The sequence below is a fragment of the Coturnix japonica genome, chromosome 5 (genome assembly GCF_054131305.1).
Source record: "Coturnix japonica strain WE chromosome 5, WE-NBRP24, whole genome shotgun sequence".
Lineage (NCBI taxonomy): Eukaryota > Metazoa > Chordata > Aves > Galliformes > Phasianidae > Coturnix > Coturnix japonica.
The window spans coordinates 20,681,576-20,705,889 of record NC_140667.1 but is presented as its reverse complement, the minus strand read 5'-3'; the positions used below and the strand labels follow the sequence as shown (position 1 = coordinate 20,705,889).

At 35.4% G+C, this 24,314-nt stretch overlaps 1 protein-coding gene across 10 annotated transcripts in view; it reads left to right on the top strand.

The window, feature by feature from the left end:
• Nucleotides 1-24,314, top strand: part of LRRC4C (leucine rich repeat containing 4C) — a 426,317-nt gene that overhangs the window by 337,094 nt on the left and 64,909 nt on the right. For 2 of the 10 annotated variants that reach the window (XR_014947119.1, XR_014947114.1), the window contains one exon: nt 7,455-8,937. The exons of 7 other annotated variants lie outside the window; for them this stretch is intronic. The gene's annotated coding sequence lies outside the window, so the exon portion shown is untranslated. Of the gene's footprint in view, nt 1-7,454; nt 8,938-23,811; nt 23,943-24,314 lie in introns of those variants that run through there. One more of the 10 variants, XM_085550232.1, reaches the window with a different exon arrangement.

Here is a 24,314-nt window from a genome sequence, read left to right as displayed (position 1 = left end):
AAGATTTCTTGAAATTCTTTATGCTGAGACAAAATATACCCTTGCTGCTTGTGAAACAGAGATAGGCAGTTTCAAAGCAAAGAATAGTCTCCAATAAAATTTGCTGTGGAGCTTGTACATGTTGTGTTAGGACTGTGGGGGTGCAGTGTAACAAGGAAATAAGGAGAATTAAAAGCACACACACAGAAAAAAAAACAACCTCAAATTGAAACAAAAATAAACAGACTTCGAGCCGTGAGGCTTTTGCATGCTATTAGTTGAAGCTTACTTAGGTGTACTACAGGAGAATAAGTAAAATCATTTTGTGTATGTCTTCAAACCCAATTCAGTGTGTTGTTTGTTTCTGAGGGATCTTTCAGTTATTTGGCAATATGGGATCCATTTAATTTCTTTGTAGTAAAACAATACTCAGAAATATGAGTGCAGTTTCTTTTTGCATTTGTGCATTAAGTCCAACCACAAGTGTAACCATAGTACCCTAACTCTAACAACCCCCTGCTAAATCTTATCACTGAGCACCACATTCAAACGGCTCTTAAACACATCCAGGGATGATGACTGAACCACCTGCGTCCCTGGATGTGTTTATCATTATACCTCCGTCATGACCTAAAACAAAAGACCTTATGTAGGCACCATCTCTGGAGTTTCCCTTGGTGTCCTTAGCTTCCACCCACAAAGGGTGGCAAGGTGTGATGGAGATGAAGATAATTATTTCACTTCTAATTCACTATGCTACTTCCATTCATCAAATTACTGAAGACTGTAAGATTCCACCATTTTCAATTGAATATGTAATAGTTAGTTTAGGATGAAAGTTTGACATAATTGGGTCATGTATATGCCAGCATTTTTATTTCCTTTTAATCTCAAGAACCAACAATTAGTAGGGAGATTGAACAGGCTGTGGTGATCATTTCTCTATAAAGAGGGAATTCTGTCTTTCAGAGAGTGTATTAAAGGGAATGTTTTGATTTTTTTTCATTAATGTCGATTTTTCTATTCCAATGCAACACTACAACATGCTGTTGTGTAGTAGCTCTTCCATGTTACCATTTTCATTCCCTTTACATGTTTGTTTTTTTTCCTTCAACCAACTGAAGTTTAAAACCTGTTTCAGTTCCAGACGTAAACAACAGAGCAAAGATTTGTACTTATAGGCATTAAAAGGTGATCTGAACACCATTTTGAATTCATATTCCATAAGCTTCAGATTTCTCTCTGAATTTCTTAACATTTCATATTTCCTTTGTAGTTCCTGATGACGTTCCAAGAAGGAATGCTTACTTTTTTAAGTCCATGTATGAGATGGATTAATGAAATAATTTAACCCCTGTTACTGACATAGTAAAATCTCAGTTTACATTATCAAAACTAGAATTTCTGTAAAATATTTTATTTGAGAGCTGAATTCTTAGTCACTTATTACCAAAAGAATTTGGTGCTGATTTAACTTCTGTGTATTGTCTGTTGACATCAACAAGAGAATATTGTGATGTGTCATAGTAAGTTTAATAAAAACAGGAAGAAGTTTTCACTTTTTAAAGGCTACAGAAAAAGCTCTGCAAGGACAGGAAAAGGTTAACTTAAAGGACCACAGCTTTTTCTCCCTCAGTGCATGCAGTTTTCAAATGAAGTGTGCAAAAATATATTAAATTCTATGAGCTTTTTTGCCAAAGGGAATGCATGTTGTGCTAAGGATTTTTAACTTAGCTGTTTGGTTTTATATGAGTTTTCTCTTCTACTGCAGTATTTGTGAGCCCTTATTGGAGAGGCAGGTTCTTTTACAAGTGGTTATATATTATTTTTCCGGAGGCAAGCTTTTTTATTTATGCCATCACTTAAAGAGCTGAGGTTCATTTTTGTTAGGGTTGTTGATGCCACAACTACTATGGGGGAAGGATGATGAACACATTAGCCTTTTAGGTTGCTCATATACAGTGCACATTCTGTTTCTTCCCTAAGAGTCTTATTACGTTTAACGTCTGTGTGAATTTTGTCTGGATATGGTGCAAGGGATATGATGCAAGAAAAAAGAAATAAAGAATAAAAAACAACAACACACCAACCCATATAAATAATAAATTGTAAGACGAAGACAGCTGATAATGAAGGCGCTAAAAAAAAATCCTTATAGGAGAGAAATGATGTGTTTGGATGGTGAGCTCAGTGTGTACCAGCAATGAGGGACTCTTAACGCTGTTCTTATTGCTGCTTTAATTGCAGTCTTCCTCTGATGAGATATTGGTAATAGCCATGCAGAAATAGCAGAATTGTTCAATTTAAACTTCCAGATTTGGAAAATTCATGACTAAAACTTTCTATTACAAAAAGTAAATGGCAAGTGAAAAGACACTGGAAACCATCTATTAGGGATACACATTTTAAAATCAACAGTCCTGTTGTCCTCACAGTAAGGAATTTCTTTCTGATATCTAGTCTAAATCTACCCTCTTTCAATTTAAAACCACTTCCCCTCATCACTACATGCCTTTCTTAAAAGTCTCTCCCTAGCTTTCCTGTAGGCCCCCTTCAAGTGCTGGCTACTAGCTTGGAAATACTTGTGAGATATTCAAAAGTAAATGTTATGAGGAAATACATTTTAATAGATTATCCAGGGGTTGTTACACCTTACAATATTTATATCAATGACTTAAACAGATCATTGTAGAAAGATTCCTGACAGAAAATAACACATTAGGGGTAGGGTGCAGAGCTGGCAAAATGACCAGCTGTTAGTATGGGCATGTGAAGGTAAATGGAGTAAACTATGTGAGATGGAGTGGATGGACAGGTGAGAGAAACAGAGCAAAAAATGACTTGACCTTGCCAGAGGTTTCTCTGTGTCACTGTGACACTGGATATGTCTGCTAGTGATGATTCTGCACTGAATACTAAAAGGGACCAGCATACAACTGGTGGAGTGAAGGAACAGGGTGCTGCACATAGGAACCCATGCTTTGTGAACCTGTGCATGAACCATGACTATTTTCTGCCTAGTAGGTGCATTAGTAGGTAGCAGGAAGCAGGATGAGGCTTGGAACCACACAGAGCTGGACCATTAGTGTCTCAAAAGGAGGAGTAAGCAAGCAGGGGAGCCTGGGCACACAAAAGTGGGAATATGCTTGTAACCCACATGACCTTGGTTTATGCAATACATAATTGATTTTAAACTGAATAATAAATTATTTAAATGTAGCTGAAATTTTGTATCATTGTACTGGTAATTTATTACAATAATTAGCATCTGGATAGGGAGCTAGGAGGTGGATAGGAGCTAGATTTAGTGGTTTTCTGTAGGTATGGTAGAGGGAGGATGGTTGGTCTAAATGATCTTATAGATCCTTTCCAACCTTGTGATTCTATGATTCTGTAATTGACTGTTTGGGAGTTGGAAGATCAAGAATAAGTATAGCAAGCATCTGAGATGTTTCTTCTTTTTCTCTCTAAATTCCCTTCTGTAAGGTTCTTTTCAAACCGTACACTTAACATGGAAGCAGTCAAAAGACTGCAGGGGCCAATATGCATTCCATTTGGATACTAGGAAAACTTATGTCTGGACTGTTCCTCATTCACTGACTGGAGGGTTTTTTTTTCTGGATATTATCTGTCAATAACTTGTCCACTTCCAAGGGCTCCAAAGTTCAGTGGATCTTTTTCTTGTGAAAAACTTCTGAAGAAATAGTTCATATCAAATTTTTTAATGTACACAGTGACTGGGAGAGGTGTTTGAGGGCTGGCGAGGAGCCAGCAGTTGCCTTTTTATGAGCATTTTTATAGCTCTTTCAAATAAAAAAAGTCAAAAATTTGTAAGATATGGTGCTGTTCTTGCCTTCTCTTCCATGCAGGTGGATCTGTGGAACATAATGAAGCCTCACTAAAACATAGGGAATTCTATATTGAAGGAAAAATGTATCACTGGAGTTGTCATTAATATTACTGGTTTGGGTTGAATTACACCTAAAAATATATATTCATATGAGTTAAGACAATAGACTGTCCTTGAAGATTTGGAGAAATTCAGATTTATGATGTGTTTAACATGATGATTCTTTGTGCAGATTATTGTATTGTAGAAAAAATAGCAGGAAATAAATAAATTTAAATATATATTTAGCAAAGTACCTGCTTCCATTAATCTCTCCATGTAGGAGGGGGATAGAAAGCTCCACACATTAGTAGTTGTGGGTCTCAGAAGAATTATAGCAGTGAATATATGGCAGCTAGGAAAATAAATATATATATACTTATTTGAGAAAATACTTTTTCAAAACAAGCAACCAAAAAAAACACGCCACCCCTGAGAAGCAGGAAAAAATATATCAAATCTTGTATCAGATCTTCCCCTCTCTTTATTTTATCTTTCTTTTTAAAAGCTAAATGGTATTGAGAGAATTCTGCATTTAAACATAGTAGATTGGACAGTCTTGGGTACTTCAGTGGTCATCACTAGAGATTTCTTGACTCCTGTCTTTTTGTGGCATCTAACTTGTTCTGTGAAAAGTAAAAGTGAAATAAAAATCACAGAAACTGTATTTACTCCATTGTACCTCTCTGTAACTTCAGAAAAATTACTTTTGTATATTGAAGGACAGAGCCTTCCGATTTTGATGCAGTTAAAACTATTTTTAAGTGTTCAGAAACCAAAGCCAGTTTAAGATTTATGAAATAGGAATATGATTTAGAAGAGGTCTTGTGAAATTAGTTCACAGTTGTATGAAAGGTCCTTTAATAAACGGTATTTTGTAACAGCAATTTTAGTGCAAACTACAGTCTCAACACAAAGTGGATAATAAGGGAAAAAACGAAGAAATGTGCATCTTTTATCCTTAAACATTCAGTTAGTGAAGCAGTTCTGGACACATAGGTAAAAAAACTTCCTTTTCCATTCTTAAGAAAGACTTTTTATGTGATCTGCCAGCAATTTACTGATGCTGTAACTATTTTAGTGATTTTTTTTTTCCTTCTCACTTACTTTGCCTCAGGCCTAAATTGAACTGAATATACAAACAAAAATTATTCATTTCTGAAAGTTTAGCAGGATTGCAAGCTTGTCAGTTCTCGCTCTTAAGAGTAATTACTTTTGAACGTGGTCTTATTGAAATACCCTTTGACATTCTAACTCTTGAGTGAATGCGAAGTATTCATTAAAACTTCTTAAGGCTTTCTACAAGTTTTGCACTTAACTTATTATTCATTTATTTTTAGCCCAAACTCTTTTCCCTAAGCAATGAAATTTTACAAAATCTGTCAGTGTTACAGTGGTGCAAAAGCATTAAAAATAAAAAGTAATTTTTTTAATAATTTACAATTTTGAGGACTCCCATTTACTTTATATGTGAATTTGTTGTGCATTTAGTAGATTAACAATGTTCTACCGTTGGATCAAGGGTTTCTGTAATGCCCCATAAACATAACAATTTTGGTTTTGTTTTGTTTTTTTTCCACTGAACTCAGGAAACTGGTACCTTTATTTTGTCTTAGTGAAAAGATGGGAAGAATTCAGTGTTGCTGATTTTACTATCTATTTACAAGTGATTTAACCATTTTTTTCTGTCTTAAACTGATGCAGCTAATGTTAAATTTTGTGGGATGTATTCAGCTACGACAATGACAGTATATGCTTTGCTTCTTACACATTGAATTTGCTTACAAAGACATTACAAACATGCATGGGAAGGCATGAAATCAGCAACTGCCATTATGTGTCGCTTTTGAAAGGGTTGTACCTTCTTGAAAATCTAATTATCTCCTTTCAACCTATCCTTTCCTTATATACTCATCCTCTCCCTCACATGCAGACAAGCAGAGTGCTTCTCAGGGCACATGGACTTAAAAATGTGACTCAGAGGTCAGTAGATTCCAGAGCCTCAGGCAGGAAGTGAATATCACAGTTAAGGGCAATTTACTGTGACCATCCTGCCCCAGGAGTCTCCTAGCACAACCAAGGGGCTTGTCTGTGTCTCAGTTTCTCGCATTGTCAACTTCCATGAGTTTGCGTAGGAAGGCATGATTCGTATTGAATTAGAAATATCTCTGATGTATAAAAATTACTTGTTTGAGGAAAGGTTTTCAGCAGCTGATCTTTGCCAAAATTTAAGGTTCCTGTAACAGGTTCTTGTGTTACTATTCCTGTACTGCTAACTGATTATTAACCAAAAATCCAGTAAGGTGAAATATAATCAGATTTCCTGTAGAACAAAGAAAGGAATAAAGCAATTATATGTTCCTGCCTTTTTTTCCTTTTCTTTCTCTCTTTTTTAAATTCTCTCTCTTTTTTTTTTTTTTTTTCCCCCCTCCACCTCCCAGCTGTATGTGGAGGTAACAATGCAATTAAGACACCTAAATCAGTATCACCAATGTGCTTCCTTTTGCATGGCACATCAAGTATTCTTTAAGAATTGTCTTTAACATAGACTCTTTGTCTTTTTGTTTTAAAACGTCATTTGAATAGCTTTGGCAAATTGCTTAATTGTTTATTGATCCAGTAGTTATTCAGCTTATTATTCCATGGTGCTTTTTTTGTTGTTTTCTTGAGCATTACTTCAACTCATTTTTAAACTTCTGGGTAAAGCTTATATCAAACTCTTTATCAAAGTTTTGTGCTTTGCTTATATTCCGTGTTGCTGAAGTGTTAAGGATAGAAATTATATTGAAATACATCAACAGTTAATGAACCAAATTGTCCACAAATTTAGAATTCATTTCTCACATTGTAGGCAGAAGATAGTTATGGCAAATTTTGCAACAGTCAACTCCCACAAGGTCATATTTTATTAAACTGAGTAAATTGGATGAGTCAGAGCCATAGCTGTCTAGGAATTTAAACAAAATAATTGACACGCTATCTGCCAAACATACTTTATTTTTCTTTATTTTTATAGTGGGTGGTAGGTTAAAAGATGTCTGCATAAACACTAGTTGATGAAGACAACAAGATGGTGGGATTTATTTTTTTGTTGTTCTTGTTTGTTTGTTTGCATTTTGCTTTGTTTTACATTCCTCAAAACTTATCTACTTCAAATATGACTGTCATATATCCTATGTTCCCTTCCTTTTTGTTCAAAGAGTAGGAACTCTTTTTGGATAGAGTGGAGGAAATGCTAAAATCCACTGTCACTTCCAGAGGAAAATATCCCTTTCAATGTTTATTGATTTTTCAAATCCATCTACATTTCTTCTGTAATAACAGAGTAATTCTGTTTTTATGCTAATAGTATGTGTTCAACAATGGACTGAAGGTAGAAAGTTAAAGGAGTTTTTTGAATTTTACCATGGCAGATATCCTCCAATCCCTGAATCCATAGATGAAAATAATCATGCTGCAGTGCCAAGAAATTAGTATCCTAATACAACTCCAGAATGCTTTGAAAACATAGCGTTGCATAACTGAATGGACTCATTATGACTAAAATTGTCTGAAGTTCTATTGCCTTTTTGTTTATATCTGGCAGGAATCAAACTATCTCACCATGATACACAATAGGTTTTTCTAAATATGGTGAAAAACTAGAATGTTCTTCAGATCAAGTATTGACTGCAACAGAATTGAATGGAAAATTCTGGCTTATATTAGTGGTACATTCTTGTGTTGGAAAGTGATCGGTACATCACTCATCTTTTGATGGAAGCTTCTGTTACCAGATGGAAAATAAAATAAATTAAGAATTTCTGGTCCCTCAAAAGATAGCACTAAAGTAAGTATTTATACATTTCTCTCCAAAGAACAAGGATTTAATGCTTTGGGACAATGTTTTGAAATGTTATGTTTTAAGCCTTCCCTTGTCCCACCCCTTGTTCCTTGACCACTTCCCTTTTCCCTTCCCCTAGAAATTAGCTACCATCACTATCTGTGGTAGCATCATTATCTGGGTAAAAAGCTGAAGCCCTCAAACTAGAGTTCTTTGAGTAAGGCAACTAAACCTATATCTAAATACATTTTGTGCATAGCTCACCTTTGCCAGAGGATCTCAATAGCTACATTTCTTAGAAACTTCAGCTCCTGGCATATTATCACTTTTGAGTCCTAACGTAAATCATGTATTTCATCAGAGTTGTCTTTCAAATAAAAAAGAATTAGTGTAGTTCAGTTTTATGTTCTCTTTTCCTAAGATTATGTTGTTAGATTATATGTCATTCTGCTTGAATAGAATGTAAGATAAATGGTCACTTTGCAATCTTATGGTACAGCCTATGCAAACATTTATTAAATAGAACTGATAAATATAGTTTAGCTTAACTGTGCAATTGCATTTCTTGCTAGATTCAATTTAAATATACTCAGCGCATCTATCCTGTCAAAGTCCAGTCCTGTTGTGTAAGAATATGTTAGAGTGACATGCACAGCATTTCAATGATGTGCTTTATCTTTATTCCGTACCTGGTTCTTTTATAAAATCTATTTTAATTTCCCTAAGATCAGTGTATTGCAGAAAAAATTCATAGTAGCTAATTGTATTAGTATCTACCTTCTTTGCACTAAGAAAACTTTAATGAGATTTAATATCAAATGTGAAATAAACAGCTGGCTTTTATTTGCTGTATCTAAGAGCTTGCCAAAGGCCATTGAGTAATCTTCCTCACTTTCCACACATATGCATGAGATCCTATCTAAGTCCTGATGGAGCACCCATATACAGTAAATCATTTCTGCAAAGGATTTCTCTGGACTTGTCTTTTTCTTTTGTCATTTTTTCATCCCATAGCTTCTACTGCTACTATGGTTATATATAGGATGAACTGTAGGTATTCTGGAGTCATTAAGATCCAGTAATGCAGAAGTACTGTTTTTAAATGATGCCCATTTCATGAAAGGTGAACATTTCATGCTTTCTTTTATGAAGGGTAGTACTACTGCAGCAAAATTAAGTACCGGCTTTTTTGGTATTATATATCATTATTTATCTAAGCCAATTGTTGATTAATAACACAGGTAGTAACAAAAAAAGAAAAAAAATCATTTAAAGGTAACTTAAATATCCTTATGAAAATGTTATCAAGAACTCCTAATTCATGACCTTAAGACTCACACACACAGGAATCACACAACCTGTATACTCAAATCATTTTCTTTTGCCAGTGCAAATGGGATTAAATTAAAGGCTGGACTTTACAGTTATTCAGCTTCTTCATTGGGGAAGAAATATCCAAGAACTATCCCAGGAAGAGGATTGTGATTTAGGTACAGTTCCTACTCAGATACTGCTTTGTCTAAGGAAAGCAATTTGTTGCTATCTGTTTTCTTTGCATAACCCCTTTCTTTGTTAGGAATGTGTTAAGACTCTTCTGTTCATTTTGTTATTTTTTCAGTTAACCTTGCTGGAAAGGAAATATCTAGAGACTTTGTGATTAAGATAGGACTTGGAAGAATCAGAATGCTTTACTGGATCAGGAGTAGATCTCTCTACCATACAGAGCTGAGCAATTGAAGAAAAATGCAAGCTGCTATAATAAGCCAAGTGCAAAATTGGATTACAAAGTCATTAGAGGCTGTAGTTGTTCAGCACCTTTTAGCCCTTGGGAAAGATTATTAAACAAATGAAAATGGTTTTAAAACTAAGCATTTTATTCCTTTCAAGTAGGGGTTATTATTTCTTTTAACTTCTAATTGTTGTGCATAATACTGTATAATATCAAATTTAAAATGTATTTACTGCCCTTATAAATGTAGATCAGTGACTATGCTTTAAAACATGCAATCTTTTTGCCTGTTTCTGTAAACAGGACATTTATATAAAAGCATATTTTTTACACTTCTTTTGTGATTTCTGGTATATTTTTTAAAATCAAAATGCTTAAGGATATTCAAAATTCCTAAAATGATATTTTAGCTTTTATCATTTTTCATTTTTTAAATTATTCATGAATTTGACTGTATATTAAGAGAAAGTATTTGTGAATGAGTGTGTCCAAGTGTTTCTTTTTTTCAGACATCGTAGAATCAGGTAAATATTGGTTATGAAGGGTCACTGGGAGTCATCAAGACCGGTTTCCACCTATAGTGCAACTGTTACAAGCACTGAGTCGTATTAGGTTTTACTTTCTTATGTTTAGTTGTAAGATCCTTCAAGAATGTTCTACAACAGTTCTTGTTCCTGTGCTGTTTCTCCTCTAATGGTGAAATTGTTTGTCCTAATATCCAGTCTTAAAAACTATCCTGCAGTTTTTGTCTGATGTCTATTTTTGATCTGCCATGTCTGAAAAGAGTTTCCTGTGGTCAAATTTATAAATCCCCTAAGTAACTGAAATCTGCCCATAGAGTGGCTGTTCTAACCATAAGTGTACCATCAGTGGCAATCATTGTTACCTTTCAGTGCCTGACTGCAGTTAAGCACCTAGGCCCTAACAGAAAGGTCCAAGGGCTGGATGCTCTGTTATTTTGTTTGTTTGGCTCCTTACATACTCAAGGCTTGCTTCACATCATGACCCCAGTATTGCCACTAATATATATTACTCAGAGGATTGGAAGTTAACTGGGAGTAACATGCTGAGATTGAACTGATTAAATAGCAGACTGCCAAGTTGAGACCTTGTGTAAAACAGCTCTTTGAAGTGTTCTGTGTGTTCTGTAAAGAGGAAAAATGAACCATCTTCTTAGAATCATATATGGCATCTTCAGTAAAACTCATCCTTGCTCCCTATGTAGTCAGCATTACGTGTGATCTGCATTATGCTCCCTACAGTTATCCAAACATGTGTCTGGGCAGACGGAATCATTTCTTACTTATCTGTTCCTGGAACGTGAATGAGGCATCAAGACAAGTTACGTTCAGTCTTTCACTTGTTTTTTGTTTTCTCAGGGAATTAACCATTAATCTCACAATACGAATTCAAAGAGGTTGTGAGGGTCATGTGAATTACTGGGACTGCACAAATATCAAATTCTGCTTTACCACAATAGACTGACTTATCCACTCTCTTAATCTTCAAGTAAAATATATTTTCTCTCTTACTCATCAGTTCTTTTTTGATATCTTTCCACAAATTTCTGACATATAAATACATTAGGTTTTGTTGTTGTATTAGGCATGGAAAGTATTAGGAAAGATAATGTGTCTTTAAAGATTGATCCCTTCAAAATTTTTACTTATAGTTTTTTTTTTGTTTGTTTGTTTTTGTTTTTTTATGGACACTGGGCTATGCTGACAACAAACAAACAAAAAATAACCCAGCAACAAAGTTGTGGCAGAATTGCTAATGTAGAAATTTGTCCTAGTATGTGAAAAACAATCAGTGTTTAACAGGGACCACCAATACTTTGGTAGTATTGTCTGATTTTTATTATATATATATTTTTTTAAACTTAGTTTAGTACACACAGTTATTTAGGAATACCCAGATTCAATTCCAAGTACTTTTTCTAAGTTCTCCCCTCTAGAGTTCCTGCTTCATTTAGATTCTTACTGCATAAAGTGTCTGTTTGTCACAAATTTATTATACACTGTTTTGTTTTTCTTCTCCTGCATGCACACTGTGCATCTCACCATCTCACTCACTGATCTGCAGAGTCCCTCATATTACACCCTCAAGTGTATCTTGAGTGCAGTCTGAACTGTTGATTTTCACCATATTATGCAACAATTAAGATCAATTTAGTAATGAGAGAGAGTTAAATAGGTCAGTTTAAATCATACTTGCAGGCTGTTGATTAAAAAAAAAAAAAAAAAAAAAAAGACATTATTTTCCTAGAGTTGGAATGGGAGAAATTGCAAGAGTTTCTGAGAGTTTAAAAAGGTACTTAAATTATGCCTCAAAACATTTTTGTATGCAGAAACAAATCTGATCAGATTTAATAGGTCCTCTGGAAGTCCTGCTCTTACATAACATATACCGCAGTTGTTTTATATAAATATTTCTGTTAGACCTTCCCAACCAAAAGGCAGTAAAGGCTGTAGTAGAAATCCCCAAGTAACTTTTAGTAAAAGTAATAAATAAAATGCAAAACTTATGCAAACTGAATATGAAGTCAACCTAAGTTGTAATTATTACTTTGTTATTCTTTATTCAATGCTTTCATTGGAACCAATATTTTTTGCATTTTGCTGACTAAAGTGAAATTCCTATTGATTTGATTAAGAATAATGGATTGTGGAAGGGACTGAGATACAAAATTCTTAGATTCCCAAGACTATGAATGTAGATTTTTTTTATTTTTTTTTTTTAATTGAGAAATGATAGTATATTTGTTTAACTTAAAAATTGGCGGTTGAATGAAAATGCAGTACTAAGTTGCTTGTGACTATCTTTGTATTTTTCTTCCCCTTGCCTTTGATATTTGAGTGTGCCTGTGGAGGTGAGGGAATGAAGAAACAAACTCATGCCCTCCAGATCTCCTAGGAAATTCTTTGCAGTTTTGTGGTGAATCCTCCAGACTCCCCTAGGACTTTCCTGACAGTTGAAAAAGATTTACTTTGATTGATATGCAGTGAGAGAATGCAGTTTTGTTTGGAGATTTTTGTTATTATGTTGATAATGAAAATAATGGAAAGTGGCTTGTAGGTGGTGGTGTTAACAGATTAGCAGTGATGTGTAAGATTCCAGTAAATGTCTCTCTCTTTCTTTAGAAATTGGATGTTGAGGTGTGGAATGAAGTCAGGATAACTTGTAATTTGAAAGATTGGTCCTTGTTTTCCTGTGGAGAATCATGCTACTTCTATCTACTCATCTGGCTTGACTGTATACCTAGTAGATAGAAAGTTTTTCACCTTATACCCTTCTCCCTTACCTCCACCATCCTCCTTCATAAGCAGTGCCTTGAAATGAAAATTTTAGGCCAAAATTGGTATAGAAGAAGAGAGAAAAGCACATATTTAAATGAACCATTGAAGTTATATGGATGTTTCTCTCAGGCAAGGTAAAGAATGAGCTTTACAACTAATTTTACTTTTCTTTAGCTGCAATATTCCGGAGAAGGGGGAAAGTAGGAAGGTGTTAGTAAAACCATGATCCATCTTTACCCTTTTTTTTTTGCCTGGCAGCATTTCCTTTCAAGCTTTTTGTGTGCAGCAACACAATCCAGAGCTTCAGCTTTCCTGAATAGAAGCATTAATTTTTTTATTTTTTTTTTTTTTTCCATTGCATTTCTGCATTCATGCATGTCACCAGTATTGCTTCACATAGACATCTTTAATTTTTTAATGTCATAGAAACAAGACCTGCTTCTTAAATGTGCCCATGCACTTCTGCTTGGAGGTCAGCCCTCTCAAGTGTTCGATACTTGTAAGAGGTTAAGATTTAGGGTCCAGTTCTGCTCCTAAGGAAATCTCTGGGAATCTTTGTTCAGCTATATGAATGAATCAGACCCTTTGTGCTCTTCTGTTCGGAAAAAGAAGGAAGCAGGCACAGCAAAAATTGTTCCGTCCAGCTTCAATTGCTGTCATCCTTCTCAGTACAGCTAAATCAGTTTAGTATGAAGTGCTTTAGCCTAATTTTATTTCTCTGAGCACGTTTCCTGGTGGGATATTAAATGGGTAGTAAGTTTGTCAGCATCTGAAAATAAGCACAAAACTCTGTTCTTCATTCCTTCATGTATTATTATAAGCCTGTGCCCTATTGTAGACTACACTTAGACCAGCAGTTGCAGTAATAGAGAAGCTAAATTTATGTTAAGCTGCTGCTCAGTAATTACTGAAGGGAAAAGAAGCTGGCTAAATAAAAGGCATCTCCTAGCTTTTCTCTGGGATGTTGTCAAGTGAATATGTAAACAGAAAATCTGATAGAGCAAATCTGACTTTTGACAATAGGATGCAGCCATAGGTGCCTCATTCATTTCTTAGAATAACTAACAGAAGGATTTTCTTGATACGATAAAGAAACAATGGGCAAATTTAGCCACCAGTTTGGGCTGAAACAGGCAAATCTTGTCAACATTAAAAGCTATGGATACTGTCTGCTTCTAAACAGGCAACAGTTTCACACTTCAGTGAATCATTCACTTAATACAGTAGCCAAAAGACACATGGTACAATCCAGAGTTTAACTCTTTCAGTCTCATGATGGGAATGAGTGTAGCATTTCTAAGCATTTGTGCTTTGGCTTATCCAGATCCCAGAGGACTGGTCATAAAATACACTACCAAAAGCATCAAACTAAAGATCCAATTAAATGAGGAGCAACATGTCTTGTCAGTCACAATCAAGAACTGGCTGTCTCTGCTACTTCCCTTGCATATGCTTGTGTATGGATGTACCACTTAGCAGTGTGTGCTGATCCTGGAGGCTGTTTCTTCTTCAACATGTGGACAGTCCATTTGGAAATAACCCCAGGCCCTTGGACTGTAATGGAATTTGGTGCTCTAAAGGAAAACACTTGTATATGTATAACTTGTATAACTGGTATATTTTGGCACCCAAAGCTTATGCAGAAGGGAAAGCTGTATTGGAGACTCCTGCTTCACTTGTAATTGTTCTCCAAAACAATTTGATATCACAGATCTCAGACTTCAAGTTTTCTTAGCAAACTGTAGGTTAACACTGTGTGTAGTCCATGCCTTTTTACAGGAATGATTTACATTGATCAAGAATAGGACCATGTTCAATTTGCTGGAGCAGCAAATTTTATAACGCAGTATCTCCCAGCCTGATAGCACTGAGTGAAAAATAAACATTCACATTGGCTGAGACCAAAGAAAGAGTGCTCTAGATGTGAACAAATACAAAAAATTGTAAGGAAATAGAGGAAAAGAAGGAGATTTCCAAAATGTTGTTATAGCTTCCTACATATAGGTACTAAAATAATTTGTCTGTGACCTTAAAAGCTGGATCTCTGTCCAGATTAAGGTGATACGAGATGGGTACAAGATGGGAAGATTTTGCACAGAACCTGGAATAGGGTTTTTGCATATTTTGAGAGCATGGTGCAGGTGACAACTTGGAAGGCAAACTGTCCAAGAATGAGGAGCCAATATATTCAGGAACGGAGTGCACTGTATGCAACAGCAGCATGCAAGAACCTCCATCTCACTTGTGCCATTGTGCTTTCACTTTGCCTTTTTCAAATCCCTTTCTTTCTGATTGCCTGTGTGGGAACAAGGAGATAAATGAGTATTAGAATTAGTCCTATTGGCAGTCTGGGAGTGAAATTATTCTGAAGACATGCAATTAATTACTACCCACTAAATTATTTATGGAGTAGTCGAACTGGCTGGACATTGGGCCCACATTCTGAATTTCCATCTGTCCCCTTGTCCACCTGCCTGGTAAAATTAGTAATGAAAAACAAGCCTCCTTCAGTATAAAGTGCTGCACCTCCAAGACAGCTCAGTTCAGGAGGATTTAGCAATAGCAGCAGTCATGGTGACCTGGAAGGCAGCCTTGCAGTGTTCTTTTAATTCTAGGAACACAGGCAAGGAGTTGTTTTGAAGAGCTATCTATAGAAAGGATTTTGCCTCTCTTTCTTGTAATTGCTTGTTGTAATAGCAGAAGAAATTGATGCTTAACTTGTGACTTTTTTGAGCAGTTTATTTCATGATGCTATTTAGAAAAGCAAGGTGCCTGTTTTTAGCTTTTCTATCACCACTGTTTCTTCTCTTGGTGCTGGAAATAGGGATGCAAAAGGGGAGATGAGTGTTCCAGTGGTGTGTTTCAGTTGCAAATGCTGTGATACATGGAAATGAATTAATGCACAGCTCCTCGCATGGGGCCTGAGTAGTTTGCTGTCAGCTAAAGGAAAAAGGCAAAAAATCAGGCTCTTGTGCATACACACAATAAAAGAGAATCAGGATCTACATTTGGTATCCAAGGAAGCGGGAGCAGAATCCTGCAGGGCTTTCTGTTCATTGTTTAAGTGTTGCCATAGCAATATCTCAGGGCACAAGTTACATGTTTTCCACTTCTTGAGTTGTGCTTTTCTTCCCCTTCTCTCTCTTTCTGTTTATTGATCTATCTACTCAACAGCTAGGAGTATCTCTGCAGAACTTTGCAAAACAATCAGAGTAGGAGTGTGAAAGCTACATTATCTGTCCACTTACATCCATTCCTTGTCATTTGCTAATACATTGAAAACACAATTACATTAAAATTGTTGGATGGAAGAGAAGTGGGAGGCTCTTGCTGTTAGGATATCGAACACATCACAATATTTTGTTTAGTGGTGATCTGTTAATTGGAGAGCAAGTGGAGTGTAGCAGTCACTGACAATTAAAAAGAACAATGGACTTATCAGGTCTGAATCTGTTTCTTGGGATGGTTAAAATGCATTTCAGATATATACCAGAGCTTCTGTATTTTGAAATATTCACACTACTTTAAGATTTCTTGAAATTCTTTATGCTGAGACAAAATATACCCTTGCTGCTTGTGAAACAGAGATAGGCAGTTTCAAAGCAAAGAATAGTCTCCAATAAAATTTGCTGTGGAGCTTGTACATGTTGTGTTAGGACTGTGGGGGTGCAGTGTAACAAGGAAATAAGGAGAATTAAAAGCACACACACAGAAAAAAAAACAACCTCAAATTGAAACAAAAATAAACAGACTTCGAGCCGTGAGGCTTTTGCATGCTATTAGTTGAAGCTTACTTAGGTGTACTACAGGAGAATAAGTAAAATCATTTTGTGTATGTCTTCAAACCCAATTCAGTGTGTTGTTTGTTTCTGAGGGATCTTTCAGTTATTTGGCAATATGGGATCCATTTAATTTCTTTGTAGTAAAACAATACTCAGAAATATGAGTGCAGTTTCTTTTTGCATTTGTGCATTAAGTCCAACCACAAGTGTAACCATAGTACCCTAACTCTAACAACCCCCTGCTAAATCTTATCACTGAGCACCACATTCAAACGGCTCTTAAACACATCCAGGGATGATGACTGAACCACCTGCGTCCCTGGATGTGTTTATCATTATACCTCCGTCATGACCTAAAACAAAAGACCTTATGTAGGCACCATCTCTGGAGTTTCCCTTGGTGTCCTTAGCTTCCACCCACAAAGGGTGGCAAGGTGTGATGGAGATGAAGATAATTATTTCACTTCTAATTCACTATGCTACTTCCATTCATCAAATTACTGAAGACTGTAAGATTCCACCATTTTCAATTGAATATGTAATAGTTAGTTTAGGATGAAAGTTTGACATAATTGGGTCATGTATATGCCAGCATTTTTATTTCCTTTTAATCTCAAGAACCAACAATTAGTAGGGAGATTGAACAGGCTGTGGTGATCATTTCTCTATAAAGAGGGAATTCTGTCTTTCAGAGAGTGTATTAAAGGGAATGTTTTGATTTTTTTTCATTAATGTCGATTTTTCTATTCCAATGCAACACTACAACATGCTGTTGTGTAGTAGCTCTTCCATGTTACCATTTTCATTCCCTTTACATGTTTGTTTTTTTTCCTTCAACCAACTGAAGTTTAAAACCTGTTTCAGTTCCAGACGTAAACAACAGAGCAAAGATTTGTACTTATAGGCATTAAAAGGTGATCTGAACACCATTTTGAATTCATATTCCATAAGCTTCAGATTTCTCTCTGAATTTCTTAACATTTCATATTTCCTTTGTAGTTCCTGATGACGTTCCAAGAAGGAATGCTTACTTTTTTAAGTCCATGTATGAGATGGATTAATGAAATAATTTAACCCCTGTTACTGACATAGTAAAATCTCAGTTTACATTATCAAAACTAGAATTTCTGTAAAATATTTTATTTGAGAGCTGAATTCTTAGTCACTTATTACCAAAAGAATTTGGTGCTGATTTAACTTCTGTGTATTGTCTGTTGACATCAACAAGAGAATATTGTGATGTGTCATAGTAAGTTTAATAAAAACAGGAAGAAGTTTTCACTTTTTAAAGGCTACAGAAAAAGCTCTGCAAGGACAGGAAAAGGTTAACTTAAAGGACCACAGCTTTTTCTCCCTCAGTGCATGCAGTTTTCAAATGAAGTGTGCAAAAATATATTAAATTCTATGAGCTTTTTTGCCAAAGGGAATGCATGTTGTGCTAAGGATTTTTAACTTAGCTGTTTGGTTTTATATGAGTTTTCTCTTCTACTGCAGTATTTGTGAGCCCTTATTGGAGAGGCAGGTTCTTTTACAAGTGGTTATATATTATTTTTCCGGAGGCAAGCTTTTTTATTTATGCCATCACTTAAAGAGCTGAGGTTCATTTTTGTTAGGGTTGTTGATGCCACAACTACTATGGGGGAAGGATGATGAACACATTAGCCTTTTAGGTTGCTCATATACAGTGCACATTCTGTTTCTTCCCTAAGAGTCTTATTACGTTTAACGTCTGTGTGAATTTTGTCTGGATATGGTGCAAGGGATATGATGCAAGAAAAAAGAAATAAAGAATAAAAAACAACAACACACCAACCCATATAAATAATAAATTGTAAGACGAAGACAGCTGATAATGAAGGCGCTAAAAAAAAATCCTTATAGGAGAGAAATGATGTGTTTGGATGGTGAGCTCAGTGTGTACCAGCAATGAGGGACTCTTAACGCTGTTCTTATTGCTGCTTTAATTGCAGTCTTCCTCTGATGAGATATTGGTAATAGCCATGCAGAAATAGCAGAATTGTTCAATTTAAACTTCCAGATTTGGAAAATTCATGACTAAAACTTTCTATTACAAAAAGTAAATGGCAAGTGAAAAGACACTGGAAACCATCTATTAGGGATACACATTTTAAAATCAACAGTCCTGTTGTCCTCACAGTAAGGAATTTCTTTCTGATATCTAGTCTAAATCTACCCTCTTTCAATTTAAAACCACTTCCCCTCATCACTACATGCCTTTCTTAAAAGTCTCTCCCTAGCTTTCCTGTAGGCCCCCTTCAAGTGCTGGCTACTAGCTTGGAAATACTTGTGAGATATTCAAAAGTAAATGTTATGAGGAAATACATTTTAATAGATTATCCAGGGGTTGTTACACCTTACAATATTTATATCAATGACTTAAACAGATCATTGTAGAAAGATTCCTGACAGAAAATAACACATTAGGGGTAGGGTGCAGAGCTGGCAAAATGACCAGCTGTTAGTATGGGCATGTGAAGGTAAATGGAGTAAACTATGTGAGATGGAGTGGATGGACAGGTGAGAGAAACAGAGCAAAAAATGACTTGACCTTGCCAGAGGTTTCTCTGTGTCACTGTGACACTGGATATGTCTGCTAGTGATGATTCTGCACTGAATACTAAAAGGGACCAGCATACAACTGGTGGAGTGAAGGAACAGGGTGCTGCACATAGGAACCCATGCTTTGTGAACCTGTGCATGAACCATGACTATTTTCTGCCTAGTAGGTGCATTAGTAGGTAGCAGGAAGCAGGATGAGGCTTGGAACCACACAGAGCTGGACCATTAGTGTCTCAAAAGGAGGAGTAAGCAAGCAGGGGAGCCTGGGCACACAAAAGTGGGAATATGCTTGTAACCCACATGACCTTGGTTTATGCAATACATAATTGATTTTAAACTGAATAATAAATTATTTAAATGTAGCTGAAATTTTGTATCATTGTACTGGTAATTTATTACAATAATTAGCATCTGGATAGGGAGCTAGGAGGTGGATAGGAGCTAGATTTAGTGGTTTTCTGTAGGTATGGTAGAGGGAGGATGGTTGGTCTAAATGATCTTATAGATCCTTTCCAACCTTGTGATTCTATGATTCTGTAATTGACTGTTTGGGAGTTGGAAGATCAAGAATAAGTATAGCAAGCATCTGAGATGTTTCTTCTTTTTCTCTCTAAATTCCCTTCTGTAAGGTTCTTTTCAAACCGTACACTTAACATGGAAGCAGTCAAAAGACTGCAGGGGCCAATATGCATTCCATTTGGATACTAGGAAAACTTATGTCTGGACTGTTCCTCATTCACTGACTGGAGGGTTTTTTTTTCTGGATATTATCTGTCAATAACTTGTCCACTTCCAAGGGCTCCAAAGTTCAGTGGATCTTTTTCTTGTGAAAAACTTCTGAAGAAATAGTTCATATCAAATTTTTTAATGTACACAGTGACTGGGAGAGGTGTTTGAGGGCTGGCGAGGAGCCAGCAGTTGCCTTTTTATGAGCATTTTTATAGCTCTTTCAAATAAAAAAAGTCAAAAATTTGTAAGATATGGTGCTGTTCTTGCCTTCTCTTCCATGCAGGTGGATCTGTGGAACATAATGAAGCCTCACTAAAACATAGGGAATTCTATATTGAAGGAAAAATGTATCACTGGAGTTGTCATTAATATTACTGGTTTGGGTTGAATTACACCTAAAAATATATATTCATATGAGTTAAGACAATAGACTGTCCTTGAAGATTTGGAGAAATTCAGATTTATGATGTGTTTAACATGATGATTCTTTGTGCAGATTATTGTATTGTAGAAAAAATAGCAGGAAATAAATAAATTTAAATATATATTTAGCAAAGTACCTGCTTCCATTAATCTCTCCATGTAGGAGGGGGATAGAAAGCTCCACACATTAGTAGTTGTGGGTCTCAGAAGAATTATAGCAGTGAATATATGGCAGCTAGGAAAATAAATATATATATACTTATTTGAGAAAATACTTTTTCAAAACAAGCAACCAAAAAAAACACGCCACCCCTGAGAAGCAGGAAAAAATATATCAAATCTTGTATCAGATCTTCCCCTCTCTTTATTTTATCTTTCTTTTTAAAAGCTAAATGGTATTGAGAGAATTCTGCATTTAAACATAGTAGATTGGACAGTCTTGGGTACTTCAGTGGTCATCACTAGAGATTTCTTGACTCCTGTCTTTTTGTGGCATCTAACTTGTTCTGTGAAAAGTAAAAGTGAAATAAAAATCACAGAAACTGTATTTACTCCATTGTACCTCTCTGTAACTTCAGAAAAATTACTTTTGTATATTGAAGGACAGAGCCTTCCGATTTTGATGCAGTTAAAACTATTTTTAAGTGTTCAGAAACCAAAGCCAGTTTAAGATTTATGAAATAGGAATATGATTTAGAAGAGGTCTTGTGAAATTAGTTCACAGTTGTATGAAAGGTCCTTTAATAAACGGTATTTTGTAACAGCAATTTTAGTGCAAACTACAGTCTCAACACAAAGTGGATAATAAGGGAAAAAACGAAGAAATGTGCATCTTTTATCCTTAAACATTCAGTTAGTGAAGCAGTTCTGGACACATAGGTAAAAAAACTTCCTTTTCCATTCTTAAGAAAGACTTTTTATGTGATCTGCCAGCAATTTACTGATGCTGTAACTATTTTAGTGATTTTTTTTTTCCTTCTCACTTACTTTGCCTCAGGCCTAAATTGAACTGAATATACAAACAAAAATTATTCATTTCTGAAAGTTTAGCAGGATTGCAAGCTTGTCAGTTCTCGCTCTTAAGAGTAATTACTTTTGAACGTGGTCTTATTGAAATACCCTTTGACATTCTAACTCTTGAGTGAATGCGAAGTATTCATTAAAACTTCTTAAGGCTTTCTACAAGTTTTGCACTTAACTTATTATTCATTTATTTTTAGCCCAAACTCTTTTCCCTAAGCAATGAAATTTTACAAAATCTGTCAGTGTTACAGTGGTGCAAAAGCATTAAAAATAAAAAGTAATTTTTTTAATAATTTACAATTTTGAGGACTCCCATTTACTTTATATGTGAATTTGTTGTGCATTTAGTAGATTAACAATGTTCTACCGTTGGATCAAGGGTTTCTGTAATGCCCCATAAACATAACAATTTTGGTTTTGTTTTGTTTTTTTTCCACTGAACTCAGGAAACTGGTACCTTTATTTTGTCTTAGTGAAAAGATGGGAAGAATTCAGTGTTGCTGATTTTACTATCTATTTACAAGTGATTTAACCATTTTTTTCTGTCTTAAACTGATGCAGCTAATGTTAAATTTTGTGGGATGTATTCAGCTACGACAATGACAGTATATGCTTTGCTTCTTACACATTGAATTTGCTTACAAAGACATTACAAACATGCATGGGAAGGCATGAAATCAGCAACTGCCATTATGTGTCGCTTTTGAAAGGGTTGTACCTTCTTGAAAATCTAATTATCTCCTTTCAACCTATCCTTTCCTTATATACTCATCCTCTCCCTCACATGCAGACAAGCAGAGTGCTTCTCAGGGCACATGGACTTAAAAATGTGACTCAGAGGTCAGTAGATTCCAGAGCCTCAGGCAGGAAGTGAATATCACAGTTAAGGGCAATTTACTGTGACCATCCTGCCCCAGGAGTCTCCTAGCACAACCAAGGGGCTTGTCTGTGTCTCAGTTTCTCGCATTGTCAACTTCCATGAGTTTGCGTAGGAAGGCATGATTCGTATTGAATTAGAAATATCTCTGATGTATAAAAATTACTTGTTTGAGGAAAGGTTTTCAGCAGCTGATCTTTGCCAAAATTTAAGGTTCCTGTAACAGGTTCTTGTGTTACTATTCCTGTACTGCTAACTGATTATTAACCAAAAATCCAGTAAGGTGAAATATAATCAGATTTCCTGTAGAACAAAGAAAGGAATAAAGCAATTATATGTTCCTGCCTTTTTTTCCTTTTCTTTCTCTCTTTTTTAAATTCTCTCTCTTTTTTTTTTTTTTTTTCCCCCCTCCACCTCCCAGCTGTATGTGGAGGTAACAATGCAATTAAGACACCTAAATCAGTATCACCAATGTGCTTCCTTTTGCATGGCACATCAAGTATTCTTTAAGAATTGTCTTTAACATAGACTCTTTGTCTTTTTGTTTTAAAACGTCATTTGAATAGCTTTGGCAAATTGCTTAATTGTTTATTGATCCAGTAGTTATTCAGCTTATTATTCCATGGTGCTTTTTTTGTTGTTTTCTTGAGCATTACTTCAACTCATTTTTAAACTTCTGGGTAAAGCTTATATCAAACTCTTTATCAAAGTTTTGTGCTTTGCTTATATTCCGTGTTGCTGAAGTGTTAAGGATAGAAATTATATTGAAATACATCAACAGTTAATGAACCAAATTGTCCACAAATTTAGAATTCATTTCTCACATTGTAGGCAGAAGATAGTTATGGCAAATTTTGCAACAGTCAACTCCCACAAGGTCATATTTTATTAAACTGAGTAAATTGGATGAGTCAGAGCCATAGCTGTCTAGGAATTTAAACAAAATAATTGACACGCTATCTGCCAAACATACTTTATTTTTCTTTATTTTTATAGTGGGTGGTAGGTTAAAAGATGTCTGCATAAACACTAGTTGATGAAGACAACAAGATGGTGGGATTTATTTTTTTGTTGTTCTTGTTTGTTTGTTTGCATTTTGCTTTGTTTTACATTCCTCAAAACTTATCTACTTCAAATATGACTGTCATATATCCTATGTTCCCTTCCTTTTTGTTCAAAGAGTAGGAACTCTTTTTGGATAGAGTGGAGGAAATGCTAAAATCCACTGTCACTTCCAGAGGAAAATATCCCTTTCAATGTTTATTGATTTTTCAAATCCATCTACATTTCTTCTGTAATAACAGAGTAATTCTGTTTTTATGCTAATAGTATGTGTTCAACAATGGACTGAAGGTAGAAAGTTAAAGGAGTTTTTTGAATTTTACCATGGCAGATATCCTCCAATCCCTGAATCCATAGATGAAAATAATCATGCTGCAGTGCCAAGAAATTAGTATCCTAATACAACTCCAGAATGCTTTGAAAACATAGCGTTGCATAACTGAATGGACTCATTATGACTAAAATTGTCTGAAGTTCTATTGCCTTTTTGTTTATATCTGGCAGGAATCAAACTATCTCACCATGATACACAATAGGTTTTTCTAAATATGGTGAAAAACTAGAATGTTCTTCAGATCAAGTATTGACTGCAACAGAATTGAATGGAAAATTCTGGCTTATATTAGTGGTACATTCTTGTGTTGGAAAGTGATCGGTACATCACTCATCTTTTGATGGAAGCTTCTGTTACCAGATGGAAAATAAAATAAATTAAGAATTTCTGGTCCCTCAAAAGATAGCACTAAAGTAAGTATTTATACATTTCTCTCCAAAGAACAAGGATTTAATGCTTTGGGACAATGTTTTGAAATGTTATGTTTTAAGCCTTCCCTTGTCCCACCCCTTGTTCCTTGACCACTTCCCTTTTCCCTTCCCCTAGAAATTAGCTACCATCACTATCTGTGGTAGCATCATTATCTGGGTAAAAAGCTGAAGCCCTCAAACTAGAGTTCTTTGAGTAAGGCAACTAAACCTATATCTAAATACATTTTGTGCATAGCTCACCTTTGCCAGAGGATCTCAATAGCTACATTTCTTAGAAACTTCAGCTCCTGGCATATTATCACTTTTGAGTCCTAACGTAAATCATGTATTTCATCAGAGTTGTCTTTCAAATAA